This window comes from Budorcas taxicolor, chromosome 2 (assembly GCF_023091745.1).
Source record: "Budorcas taxicolor isolate Tak-1 chromosome 2, Takin1.1, whole genome shotgun sequence".
NCBI classification, from domain to species: domain Eukaryota; kingdom Metazoa; phylum Chordata; class Mammalia; order Artiodactyla; family Bovidae; genus Budorcas; species Budorcas taxicolor.
This window is the reverse complement of record NC_068911.1, coordinates 127,404,579-127,418,356: the sequence shown is the minus strand read 5'-3', so window position 1 is coordinate 127,418,356 and position 13,778 is coordinate 127,404,579.

Here is a 13,778-nt window from a genome sequence, read left to right as displayed (position 1 = left end):
TGCAATGGAAAAGTATACATTTGAATCAGTTCTAACGTGGTGGATGAAACTGGAGCCTATTTTACAGAGTGAAGTAAGCCAGAAAGAAAAGCACCAATACAGTATACTAATGCATGTATATGGAATTTAGAAAGATTGTAACGATAGCTCTGTATGTGAGACAGCAAAAGAGACACAGATGTATAGAACAGTCTTTTGGACTCTGTGGGAGAGGGAGAGGGTGTGATGATTTGGGGGAATGGCATTGAAACATGTATAATATCATATGAAAAGAATCGCCAGTCTAGGTTCGATGCATGATGCAGGAAGCTTGGGGCTGGTGCACTGGGATAACCCAGAGGGATGGTATGGGGAGGGAGGAGAGAGGAAGGTTCAGGATGGGGAACATGTGTACACTCGTGGTGGATTCATGTTGATGTATGGCAAAACCAACAAAATTGTAAAGTAATTAGCCTCCAATTAAAATAAATAAATTTATATTAAAAAGTAAAGAAATTGGATTAATCTTGGTTTATAATTAATATAAAATGCATATAAAGTTAAGCATTCAGGAAAATCTGTTATAAAGTAAAAATAATAGCTAAGATAATATTTGTGGAAGGCCAGTACTGTTATTTTTATATCTGTGCCTTTTTACTTGAATGTAAAGGATTTAATGATTTATGTTGTCTAATCAGTTGTGTCATAACATAATAGTAATACCATCCTGGGAAATTTCTGTTTTATATAAGAATATATAAGCTTCCAAATCTTCAAATATTAATCTACTAAAAGTGACCTGAAAGGTGGTTCTGGTAGCTAAAAAGCAAAAAAATTGAGAATTTTGGATTAAAACCTTACTCTAACAAATAATTTCTACTAAGATTTTTAATGGGAAAAATAATAATAAAAATAAAGATATACAGGGATATAGGTTATCTGTAACTAATGATGGGACACTTTAAAGTAAATGACTCCTTAGTTCTAAGATAACACTTGACAGTTTCCTCCTTTCCATTGCCCTGCTTTTCAGTGAGGTGAAACCACTGGAACCACAAGATGGATTGAAAATTTCAGTTGCCAGGGAAACCTCTACTAGGTGTGGTCCTCATGTTGATCTCCCATTTTTTCCCAGAGCAGCAATCCCTTAGTGCTGGGGGGGGAAAAAAAAATCAGAACTAAAATGGATTTATAAAATAGGAATATATTTCATATAAAATATCAGCATCCTAAATCAATCTATTACTATTTTATAGTCTCTAGTTATATGTAGTGAAATTGTTATTAAAAGGAAAAATTAGATCTTTTTATCTTTATGTATATTATTTAGCTTTATTGTTGCCCTCAAGGCTTCCATTACTGTGTCATGTCTAAAATGTATGAAGTCTAAATTGACAGAGAACTATGATGATTCCTACATGTTTTTATTTTAATGCCTTACTTGCCAATGCATTATCTATAATGGTTCCTCCACATTACTTTTAACTTATTCCCAGAAAAAAAAAAAAAAATGAACACCTACATAGTTTGTCTAAAAGCATTTTTTTCCATGGGATTAAAAAGATTGCCATTTTTCTATACTGAGTTGAAGTGAAGATGAATGAAAATGAGAGCTATTTTCTTCTTTCAAATATGGCCTTTCAAGTTTTCAGTGACCTTTGTTTGAGACTATGGCCAGCTAAAAATGTTATTACTACTTTGGCTTTCAGAAGAAAAAACTCAAAACAGCAATTTCTCATGGTGATTCCCTTTTTTGGAAGACTGATCATTTAAACCATCATGCTGTTTGACATACTTTGCAGAAGTCTGATATTACTTCTATCAAAGCCTAATTTGGGAATTACCTTTTAATTGTTTTTAATCCTGTAACTTTTGAAAGAATAAAACAAAGACATTCTTCCCATCATGATGAATGCACTCTCTACACCTAAAAAGGTTGTTCTTTTTTATATCCCAATTGACTAAATCTGGATTTGAGACTACCAAGGAACTACATGTATACTTGGATAGCAATGTGTTAGCCACTGATAGAATTGCTTTCCCTGAACTGCACTTCAGCATTTACCATTGGTTTTTGTTTTGGACATTAAAGGGAACAATCATAAGAAACTTGTTAGCTTTCCTTTTGTGTAAATGTCATTGAGGACATCAGACAATGTGTGGAACAACTTCCTCTTTATCAAAGAAGACATTTCTTTCTTGCCTGTGTATCAGTAAAGGTATATCTCTTAGAACACTGGCTCCCCTCTCTCCCTGCCTCCCTAATCTTATAGAGGATATGTCTCTGAATTTTATGCTGATTGCTTTGACCACCAGAAATTTAGCCAACATTTTGGTACATCTCTGTATCTATTTAGGACTTTACAGTAGGCATTTCTGAGTGTTAATCTTAACCATGAAGATATTATTTCTTTTCTCATGATTTCCTTTTCTTTTCTAAACTATTTTTGGTAGGCATTTTAAATATTAAACACAATTAGTAAGAAAGGGCATTTAAAAAGATGTTTTACCTTTTGGCATATAACCAAAGCTCCAGTGCTTTCTCTACAATTAATGACTGCTTGAAATAATGCTTACTTATTTAAACATTTGCTCCTATCACAAATGGGATGAAAAGAGGGTGGGGTACTGATGGTGAACTATTCAAGCCTTGACTAGACTCTTCAACTTTACGATTTCTTAATCTCCTTACTCTTTAGTGGGTATCTTTATCTTAGTGGTTTCAATATTCTTAAGCTATGCTTTTTAATGTTCCTACAAGTACCTCTAAATTTCTTGTTGAGTAGTTAAAACATGAGGTTTCGAATAATAACCTGCCAAAATTTTAATTAAGACAAACAAACTAATTGGATATGGTAATTGTGAGCCTCTAAGAGTGTTGCATCTCTGTGTCCAGGGGCAGAAACTGTATACTATTGATGGTAACACAGAACCATTTATGGAATACATTTCTATCACATGTTATTTCAACCCATTTTTTTAATGCATGGGAAAGCCCTCATAAAAATCTCTAAATAAACATATGATTAGTTGTGCATGTAAAATGAGGCCAAGTGGAGAAAATTAAGGCATTGAGAAGGTGCTGACATTTATTGAATATTTACTATATGCCAGACACTGACTTCAGAGAAGGTGATGGCACCCCACTCGGGTACTCTTGCCTGGAAAATCCCATGGATGGAGGAGCCTGGTGGGCTGCAGTCCATGAGGTCGCTAGGAGTCGGATACGACTGAACGACTTCACTTTCACTTTTCACTTTCATGAATTGGAGAAGGAAATGGCAACCCACTCCAGTGTTCTTGCCTGGAGAATCCCAGGGATGGGGGAGCCTGGTGGGCTGCTGTCTATGGGGTCACACAGAGTTGGACACGACTGAAGCGACTTAGCAGCAGCAGCAGACACTGATTTATCATATTTGAACTTTTAAAAATACTTATTTTAATCTTTGAAAAGCAATAAAATATTGTGATACCCCTGTTATATTCTATGCTTTAATAGATGTAAAATTTATTTGTGGGAGAATAGAAAGATCTATAAAGTGGTACTTTTAGGAAAGAGCTGAAGCTCAGAGCAGACAATGCCCTTATTCTTATTATTCTATTGTGAGAATGATAGAACTTAAAACTTTCCATGTAGACTTCTTGGAAACTCAAAACTTTGATCGATGTTCAAGTCAATAATTTTACCTCAGTTTTTGTATTTTGTACAATCCATAATCTTTATAATTCTTTCTGTTCTTTTCATCTTTTTTTTTTTTTATTTAAATTTTATTTTTTTACTTTACAATGCTGTATTGGTTTTGCCATACATTGGCATGAATGTACCACAGGTATACATGAATTCCCAACCCTAAACCCCCCTCCCATCACCCTCCCCATATTATCTCTCTGGGTCATCCCAGTGCACCAACCCCAAGCATCCTGTCTCCTGTATCGAACCTAGACTAGCAATTCATTTCTTACATGATAGTATACATGTTTCAACGCCATTCTCCCAAATCACCCCACCCTCTCCCTCTCCCACAGAGGCCAAAAGTCTGTTCTTTACATCTGTGTCTCTTGCTGTCTCACATATAGGGTTATCATTACCATTTTCCTAAATTCCATATATCTGTGTTAGTATACTGTATTGGTGTTTTTCTTTCTGGCTTACTTCACTCTGTATCATCGGCTCCAGTTTCATCCACCTCATTAGAACTGATTCAAATGTATTCTTTTTAATGGTTGAGTAATACTCCATTGTGTATATGTACCACTGCTTTCTTATCCATTCGTCTGCTGATGGACATCTAGGTTGCTTCCATGTCCTGGCTATTATAAACAGTGCTGCGATGAACATTGGGGTACATGTATCTCTTTCAATTCTGGTTTCCTCAGTGTGTATGCCCAGCAATGGAATTGCTGGGTCATAAGGCAGTTCTATTTGTAGTTTTTTAAGGAATCTCCACACTATTCTCCATAGTGGCTGTACTAGTTTGCATTCCCACCAACAGTGTAAGAGGGTTCCCTTTTCTCCACACCCTCTCCAGCATTTATTGCTTGTGGACATTTGAATCACAGCCGTTCTGACTGGTGTGAAATGGTCCCTCATTGTGGTCTTGATTTGCATTTCTCTGATAATGAGTGATGTTGAGCATCTTTTCATGTGTTTGTTAGCCATCCGTATGTCTTCTTTGGAGAAATGTCTATTTAGTTCTTTGGCCCATTTTTTGATAAGGGTCATTTATTTTTCTGGACTTGTGCTGCAAGGAGTTGCTTGTATATTTTTGAGATTAGTTGTTTGTCAGTTGCTTCATTTGCTATTATTTTCTCCCATTCCTGAGGCTGTCTTTTCACCTTGCTTATAGTTTCCTTTGTTGTGCAGAAGCTTTTAATTTTAATTAGATAATATTTTTTTTATTTTTGCTTTTATTTCCAGTATTCTGGGAGGTGGATCATAGAGGATCTTGCTGTGATTTATGTCGGAAAGTGTTTTGCCTATGTTCTCCTCTAGGAGTTTTATAGTTTCTGGTCTTACATTTAGATCTTTAATCCATTTTGAGTTTATTTTTGTGAATGGTGTTAGAAAGTGTTCTAGTTTCATTAGCACAGTTGGTAAAGAATCCACCTGCAATGAAGGAGACCACAGTTCGATTCCTGGGTTGGAAGATCCCTTGGAGAAGGGAAAGGCTACCTACTCCAATATTCTGGCCTGGAGAATTCCATGGACTATATAGTCAATGGGGTCACAAAGAGTCAGACATGACTGAGTGACATTCTCTTCTTTTCATCTTTTTAATAAAACCAAACCCATGCTAGTCATTGAGACTGAGAGGAAGGCAAACTAATTATAAAACTTGTATTTTATTTCCTATTTAATGTTTTTAGGTTTTATATGAAAAAGAATGATGTGGGGAATATCAGTAGCTCTGGATAAGGAATATCATTACTATTAAATTGGAACTGGATACTCTGTTTTCCAATCCTGTTACTTTTGTTGCTTCAAACATTCAAGATACACCTTGACTACCCTATCATTTTTCTGTCTTCCATATGCAAAAAGGGTTCATGAAAAAATAGTTTTTCTATGGCTAAAAATTGTGGATTTCTCTTCCAAAGTGGAAGAGGATTAATAAACTTAATTGAAAAGACATATGAACATATATGGTTTGAATAGGAGCCAAAAGTCTAAATTAATCAATTTAATGCAGAACCCCAGTAGTCATACCCTGCATGCATCATGACTTAGAGTTTTTATCACTTTTAGTAACTTGCATGCTGCATGCTAAGTCACTTCAGTTGTGTCCAATTCTGTGCGACCCTGTGGACTGTAGCCTGCTGGTCCCTCTGTCCATGGGTTTCTCCAACTGGAGTGGGTTGCCATGCCCTCCACCCGGGGATCTTCCTGACCCAGGGATCAGACCCGAGTCTCATGTCTCCTGCATTGGTAGTCAGGTTCTTTACTGCTAGCTCCACCTGGGAAGTCCATTAGTAACTGATACTAAATATCAACCTTAAAGATACATTGTACATGATGTTACCCTAGTGTCCTACCCCAGTCCTTATCTCTGGATTGTCTTTTCCTCACCCCTTCCACATTTGCCTCAAATATGACTGTTTCATGAAGGTCTATATTGATTATTTTAAATAACACTCTTCCACAACCATCATCTGGTTTATGCAGCCCTATCATTTCTATTACATTTATTACTTTCTAAGGTAATATTTTGTTGCTACTATATCTCTCCATTAAGTAGTAAGCTCCATGGGCTGATTTGTTCATTAATTTATTGTGAAGACTTTGCCTGACATAAGTAGGTATTCACAAAATATTTGCCATTGAGCTAAGAATATTTATGAGGAGTGGGATTAAAAATAATGCAGACAATAAAGTCTATGGTAAGGATATTTTTTGGATGAGAATTTAAATTGGCCAGTTTGATAAGAGGTAGAAAGTGAAAGAGGAGAGCAAAAAAGTTGGCTTAAAGCTCAACATTCAGAAAACGAAGATCATGGCATCCGGTCCCATCACTTCATGGGAAATAGATGGGGAAACAGTGGAAACACTGTCAGACTTTATTTTTAGGGGGGGCTCCAAAATCACTGCAGATGGTGACTGGAAGGAAAGTTGTGACCAACCTAGATAGTATATTCAAAAGCAGAGACATTACTTTGCCGACTAAGGTCCATCTAGTCAAGGCTATGGTTTTTCCTGTGGTCATGTATGGATGTGAGAGTTGGACTGTGAAGAAGGCTGAGTGCCGGAGAATTGATGCTTTTGAAGTGTGGTGTTGGAGAAGACTCTTGAGAGTCCCTTGGACTGCAAGGAGATCCAACCAGTCCATTCTGAAGGAGATCAACCCTGGGATTTCTTTGGAGGGAATGATGCTAAAGCTGAAACTCCAGTACTTTGGCCACCTCATGGGAAGAGTTGACTCATTGGAAAAGACTCTGATGCTGGGAGGGATTTGGGGCAGGAGGAGAAGGGGACGACAGAGGATGAGATGGCTGGATGGCATCACGGACTCGATGGACGTGAGTCTGAGTGAACTCCGGGAGATGGTGATGGACAGGGAGGCCTGGCGTGCTGCGATTCATGGGGTCACAAAGAGTCGGACACGACTGAGCAACTGAACTGAACTGAACTGAACTGAGAGAGTATGATGAATAGTGAAAAGCAACTCTGTGTATGGATAAAATTGTTATTGTAAAAACTACAAATAAAAATGATTTGGAATTGAAATTATGATATATTAAAGGTAAAAAAGCTAATGAATAACTCAAGATATTGTTTTCAATTTTGTATATAACTTTATTTTGGTGATGGCCAAATTTGTCCAGTGGGTATATATGTCAGGAAGTTACATAAATATAAAACAGAAGGTAGGAAACACTTATTGGTTTTATTGGCTATAATTTAGACCTGTTGTTACTTATTATTAGCTCACTTAGCCATGCATTGACTTATACCATTAAATAACTTGTGGAGTGTTGTAGTACTTTGCTGGTCATCCAGGCAGCATATAATCTAGGCCTCCTCTGAGTTAACATAGTTATACCCTCTTTGTCAATCATTGAGCCACTTTGTAAAAATGTATATGCATAATTTGTAGAACTGAAGGTCCTTATGATCTCTTCTGTGTGGAAATAATGTTTGTATTCCTCAGTTGGCCTACACGTATGTCATGAGAAATATTTGTTAAGCAGACAGGTATAAACTATCTTTCAAGGACAGGTATTATACTCATGAAGAATAAGACCACATTTTCTTTTTGAAAGAGGAAGCTTTTCCAGCAAGTCTTACTAACAAAATTTTGAGAGGCTATCATATCAACAATAATGTTATTAAGATCAAGAAGATAATGAAAGCAAAATAGCTTAGTGATAAGTATTTTTAAATTATTGTTATCTCTTTGAGTCTGACTCTAAGTTGTGATACTGAAATCCAAAACACTTTTGTTGTGTTTCATTTTATAAATATGAAAATACTTATAATAATAGTGAGAAGATGATTCTAATACTTGGATAATTGATGATATTATGTATGATAAATTTTAATAATAAAAAATTATGTACATATGTTACCTGACACATTCTGAAATCTTTTTTAGCTACCTGTAGAATTTTACCAAAAACCATTTTATACAAATGGGTGAAAACCCGTGCTTTATGTTAAAATTCTCTTGACTTAAAACTAAAGGATGTACCAGCTACCAGATTCTAAAAATGACAGAAGGGCACTGTCTAGGCAGGTATGTGCATTTGGTCCTGTCAGATGCAATGGTCAGGCTGACCAATAGAAGGCTGTTTTCTGGAGATCACTCCTTCCTTGTAATAGACCTGAAACAAACATACATAGTTTCCTTATTCTTAGTGAGACTGTATACACTTATTGAATAAAAGGAACCCTTAATAGTAAGAAAAACTGACATTTGCTGCATATGTACTATGTACAAACACATTTATAGATAAGTTATATACATTTCTAATATATGTACTGATAAAATGACCCAGCAATCCCACTGCTGGGCATACACACCAAGGAAACCAGAATTGAAAGAGACACATGTACCCCAATGTTCATCGCAGCACTGTTTATAATAGCCAGGACATGGAAACAACCTAGATGTCCATCAGCAGATGAATGGATAAGAAAGCTGTGGTACATATACACAATGGAGTATTACTCATCCGTTAAAAAGAATTCATTTGAATCAGTTCTGATGAGATGGATGAAACTGGAGCCGATTATACAGAGTGAAGTAAGCCAGAAAGAAAAACACCAATACAGTATACTAACACATATATATGGAATTTAGAAAGATGGCAATGACGACCCTGTATGCAAGACAGGAAAAAAGACACAGCTGTGTATAATGGACTTTTGGACTCAGAGGGAGAGGGAGAGGGTGGGATCATTTGGGAGAATGGCATTCTATCATGTATACTATCATGTAAGAATTGAATCGCTAGTCTATGTCTGACGCAGGATAGAGCATGCTTGGGGCTGGTGCATGGGGATGACCCACAGAGATGTTATGAGGAGGGAGGTGGGAGGGGGGTTCATGTTTGGGAACACATGTAAGAATTAAAGATTTTAAAATTAAAAAAAATAAAAAAATAAAGAATCTGAGACTCAGAGAGAAGAAATGGCTCTTACAAGGATAAAGCCTCCCCTTTACAATCCTATTTTCCTTGCTCAGGGTACTTTCCAGTAATCTGAATTTTTTTTTTTAAAGCCTCACATAATTATTATCAAGTAATTTTGGGAAACACTGCTCTACCACTTACTACTTTCTGTGGAGTTGAAACGTGCCTTTTTGAATATAAGGAACAGAGAATTCTAAGTAACTCTATGGAGGCAAAGCTTTATTATCTTTATGCTGTTTCTATACTCATGTATATATATATATATATGTGTGTATATATATATATGGGCTTCCCTGGTGGCTCAGAGGTTAAAGCATCTGCCTGCAATGTGGGAGACTTGGGTTCAATCCCTGGGTCAGGAAGTTCCCCTGGAGAAGGAAATGGCAACCCACTCCAGTATTCTTGCCTGGAGAATCCCAAGGACGGAGGAGACTGGTGGGCTACAGTTCATGGGGTCACAAAGAGTCAGACACGAGTGAGCAACATATATATATACACAAGCTGCCTCTGATGGCTCAGATGGTAAATAATCTGCTTAGAATGCAGGAGACTCAGGTTCAATCAATCCCTGGGTCAAGAAGATCCCCAAGAGAAGGGAATGGCTACCGACTCTGATATTCTTGCCTTGAGAACTCCATGGACAGAGGAGCCTGTCAGGCTGTAGTCCATGGGGTCTCAAAGAGTCAGACATGACCGAAAGATTAACAGTTTGCTTCACTATACTCATATAAGGTGCTTCCCAGGTGGCTCAAGTGGTAAAGAATCCACCTGCCAATTCAGGAGATACAGGCAGAAGACACAAGTTCAATCCCTGGGTCAGGAAGATCCTCTGGAAGAGGAAATGTCAGCCTACACCAGTATTCTTGTCTGGAAAATCCCAAGGACAGAGAAGCCTGGCTGGCTACAGGCCATGGGGTCACAGAGAGTCAGACAAAACTTAGCAACTCAGCACAGCACACATAATCATATAAATGTGAAAGTCTTCTTAACATTTTGAAAATTCAAAGAAATTACTAAAGTATGTAATAGAAGATCAAGGTTGTGGTGAAAGTGCTTAGCAAAATATTTAGGTAGGTTTAATTTTTAAAAGGTTTTTCCTAAGGCATTGTGCTTAATAGATCACAAGCCTCTTTACGCAGATGGGCACATTTTCTTACACCTGGAATGATCCCAAAAGCGTTATCTGTGGGAAGACCTTATTGTTTTAATTGTGCGCTTATATTAGTCTGTGCGGAATCTGAGCAGCAATGTTAAATTACATTTCTCCATAGCTCCAAGGCTCTATACCTGTAATTAGTGGCTTCTGTTCTTTATTACACTGATCAGTAATGCAGCTTTATTCATCACCACAGTCTCAGTTAATTATCCTTGCTAATGACTTTTGTGGTGCAAAAAATCTACAGGACCCATTTGTAGATATTTTGCACTTAGATTATTAGACGGTAGGATTCCACAGTGAGCCGATAAACTGTTGGAAGGATGTAACCATGAGAGACGGTTACTCTCTTTCTATTGTATTTGCTTTGATTGAGAAGTTATAGAAGAGGGAATGTAATGTGATTTTTCACTTACAAGATTATAATACTCCAGATATGCAAGGAGGAGGGAAAGAAGTCAACAAGAATACAAAGAGAAAATTAAACTTTTTCTGTGTGTCTGAGCCAGTGGTAATACTTAGTGGCTGGTCCATCTAGTAGTGAAACTGAACGTGAATTTTATTTGATAAAATGAAATTGCCACTTCAGAATGTGTTTAAACTTTAAAATATCTGATGTAGAGGAAACAAATCACATGGTGATTTTTCTGTTCCTTTTGGATTATTAGTTGGAATTTTAGAATAAATTACAGGTCTCTAGTATATATGATAGGAGAAGACAATGGCACCCCACTCCATTACTCTTGCTTGGAAAATCCCATGGACGGAGGAGCCTGGTAGGCTGCAGTCCGTGGGGTCGCTCAGAGTCGGACAGGACTGAGTGACTTCACTTTCACTTTCATCTTCATGCATTGGAGAAGGAAATGGCAACCCACTCCAGTGTTTTTGCCTGGAGAATCCCAGGGACGGAGGAGCCTGGTGGGCTGGCGTCTCTGGGGTCGCACAGAGTTGGACACGACTGAAGTGACTTAGCAGCAGCAGCAGCAGTATATATGATATGTTAATAGCCAAGTAGTTTCTTTGGAAGACTCATATAGTTGAAGCTTTCCCTAAAGATACTTAATTTTAGGAAGAGTTTCTAAAGTTTTTAACTTTATTATATATAATGAAATTAGGATAGACTATTATTTTCCAAGGTAATATGTATAGTTTCAGAGGCAATACAAAGTCTTCAAAATATTTCAGTGTTTTCTTTTAATCAAGTATATATCAAATTATCATTTACATTGTTTTAGAAATTCTTTTTTTTAAGTGAGAAATCATTATTTGAAGAATCAAAGAGCAAAATGCTAAAATATATTATTAAAAGGTAACATTGAGATAATTATAGATCTCCATCCATCAAAATCAGGCTTCCCTAGTAGCTCAGATAGTAAAGAATCCTCCCGCAATGCAGGAGACCTAGTTTTGATCCCTGGGTTGGGAAGATCCCCTGAAGAAGGGAATGGCTACCCACTCCAGTATTCTGGCCTGGAGAATTCCATGGACAGAGGAGCCTGGCATGCTACAGTCCATGGGGTCAAAAAGAGTCAGACATGACTACTTTCACTTGGTAGACTTGGATCCATCAAAATCAGGTAATTTTCATTGGTTATTTTGATTATGCAAAATAAATATTATTATAAAAATCAAGAAATGTTTTTATTTGTCTTCAGAGTTCTGTTCTTATTTTTCTTAATTAAGTTATTTTCTTAACTGAATGTACTCCAGAGATCAGAACTGATATTTATTGTCAGATTCTGAGCTAAAATAGATGTTACAAAGTTTTTGTGTCCATATGAAAGTAAATGAATTTAACAGAAAACGAGGTGAAATCATTTGGTTGTATGGATTAATAAACTCTATGGAAGTTAATTCAAAACAGTTTTTAAAAATAATATAAATTAAGTTCAGTGATTCACCTTTTAACACTACAATAACACAAAAACTGAGTATAATACCAGAACAAATAATCTTCTTGACAACTCTTTATGTGCTTGCTTACTTCTTTTTTTTTTTTTGATGGTTGTCATCTGGAAATATTGACCTAAATCATTGTGAGAAAGCATGCACACAGTATCCAAGATTCCATAATGGCAGACTTCAGTAGATCATTAAATCCTTGACGGCTAGAAATTCCCAAAGCACGTAAATTTTTTTCTCAAAATTTGGAGAGATATTTTGATGTCAAAAAGAATCATAAGGTATAATGAAACAATGTAATATTATCCGAGCTGGGATAATTTCACCACTAAATGCATAAAATGTTTTATATTGAAAAATCTATCTGTATCTTCCTATTATCAGTCTTTCTGTGACTTCTGGTTATGAAGAAGGGCAAAATTTTATGTCATACTGTTTGAAACAAGAAGCCAGGGAAAAACATCCCTAGAAATTTCCACAAGTTAATATTCTTCCTCCACCCAATTTTACCTTCTTCTCCGTTAAAGCACTTTGAGATAATGAATTTTAAGGATTAGGGTATATATATAATGTACCCAATGACCCCTTCTATCCTAAAGATATCTCACAACCTGGCCTGACCTGGATGATCATACATAAACTTACTGCAACAGGTCAACTTTGAACAAATAACTTAAATTCTTAGATTAGCTTCACTTAAAAATGTTCATTGGAAGGACTGATGTTGAACCTGAAACTATACTTTGGCCACCAGATGCGAAGAGCTGACTCATTTGAAAAGACCCTGATGCTGCGAAAGATTGAGGGCAGGAGGAGAAGGGGACGACAGTGGATGAGATGGTGGGATGGCATTATCGACTTGATAGACATGAGTTTGGGTAAACTCCGGGAGTTGGTGATGGACAGGGAGGCCTGGCATGCTGTGGTTGATGGGGTTGCAAAGAATTGGACACGAATGAGTGACTGACTGAATTTTACTTTAATTGAAAAGTAGGGAAAACCACTAGAGCACTCAGGTATGACCTAAATCAAATCCCTTATGATTATACAGTGGAAGTGAGAAATAGATTTAAGGGATTAGATCTTATAGACAGAGTGCCTGATGGAGGTTGGTGACATTGCACAGGAGACAAGGAGCAAGAACATCCACAAGAAAAATAAATGCAAAAAAGCAAAATGGGTGTCTGAGGAGGCCTTAAAATAGCTGTGAAAAGAAAAATGAAACGCAAAAGAGAAAAGGAAAGATATACCCATTTGAATGCAGAGTTCCAAAGAATAGCAAGGAGTGATAAAGTCTTCCTCAGTGATCTGTGCAAAGAAGTAGAGGAAAATAATAGAATGGGAAAGACTAGAGATCTCAAGAAAATTAGAGATATCAGGGGAATATTTCATGCAGAGATGAGCTCAATAAAGGACAGAAATGGTATGAACCTAACAGAAGCAGAAGATATTAAGAATATACAGTCAAGAATACACAGAAGAACTGTACAAAAAGATCTTCACGACTTGGATAATCATGATGGTGTGATCACTCACCTAGAGCCAGACATCCTGGAATGTGAAGTCAAGTGGGCCTTAGGAAGCATCACTACAAAGATAGTGGAGGTGATGG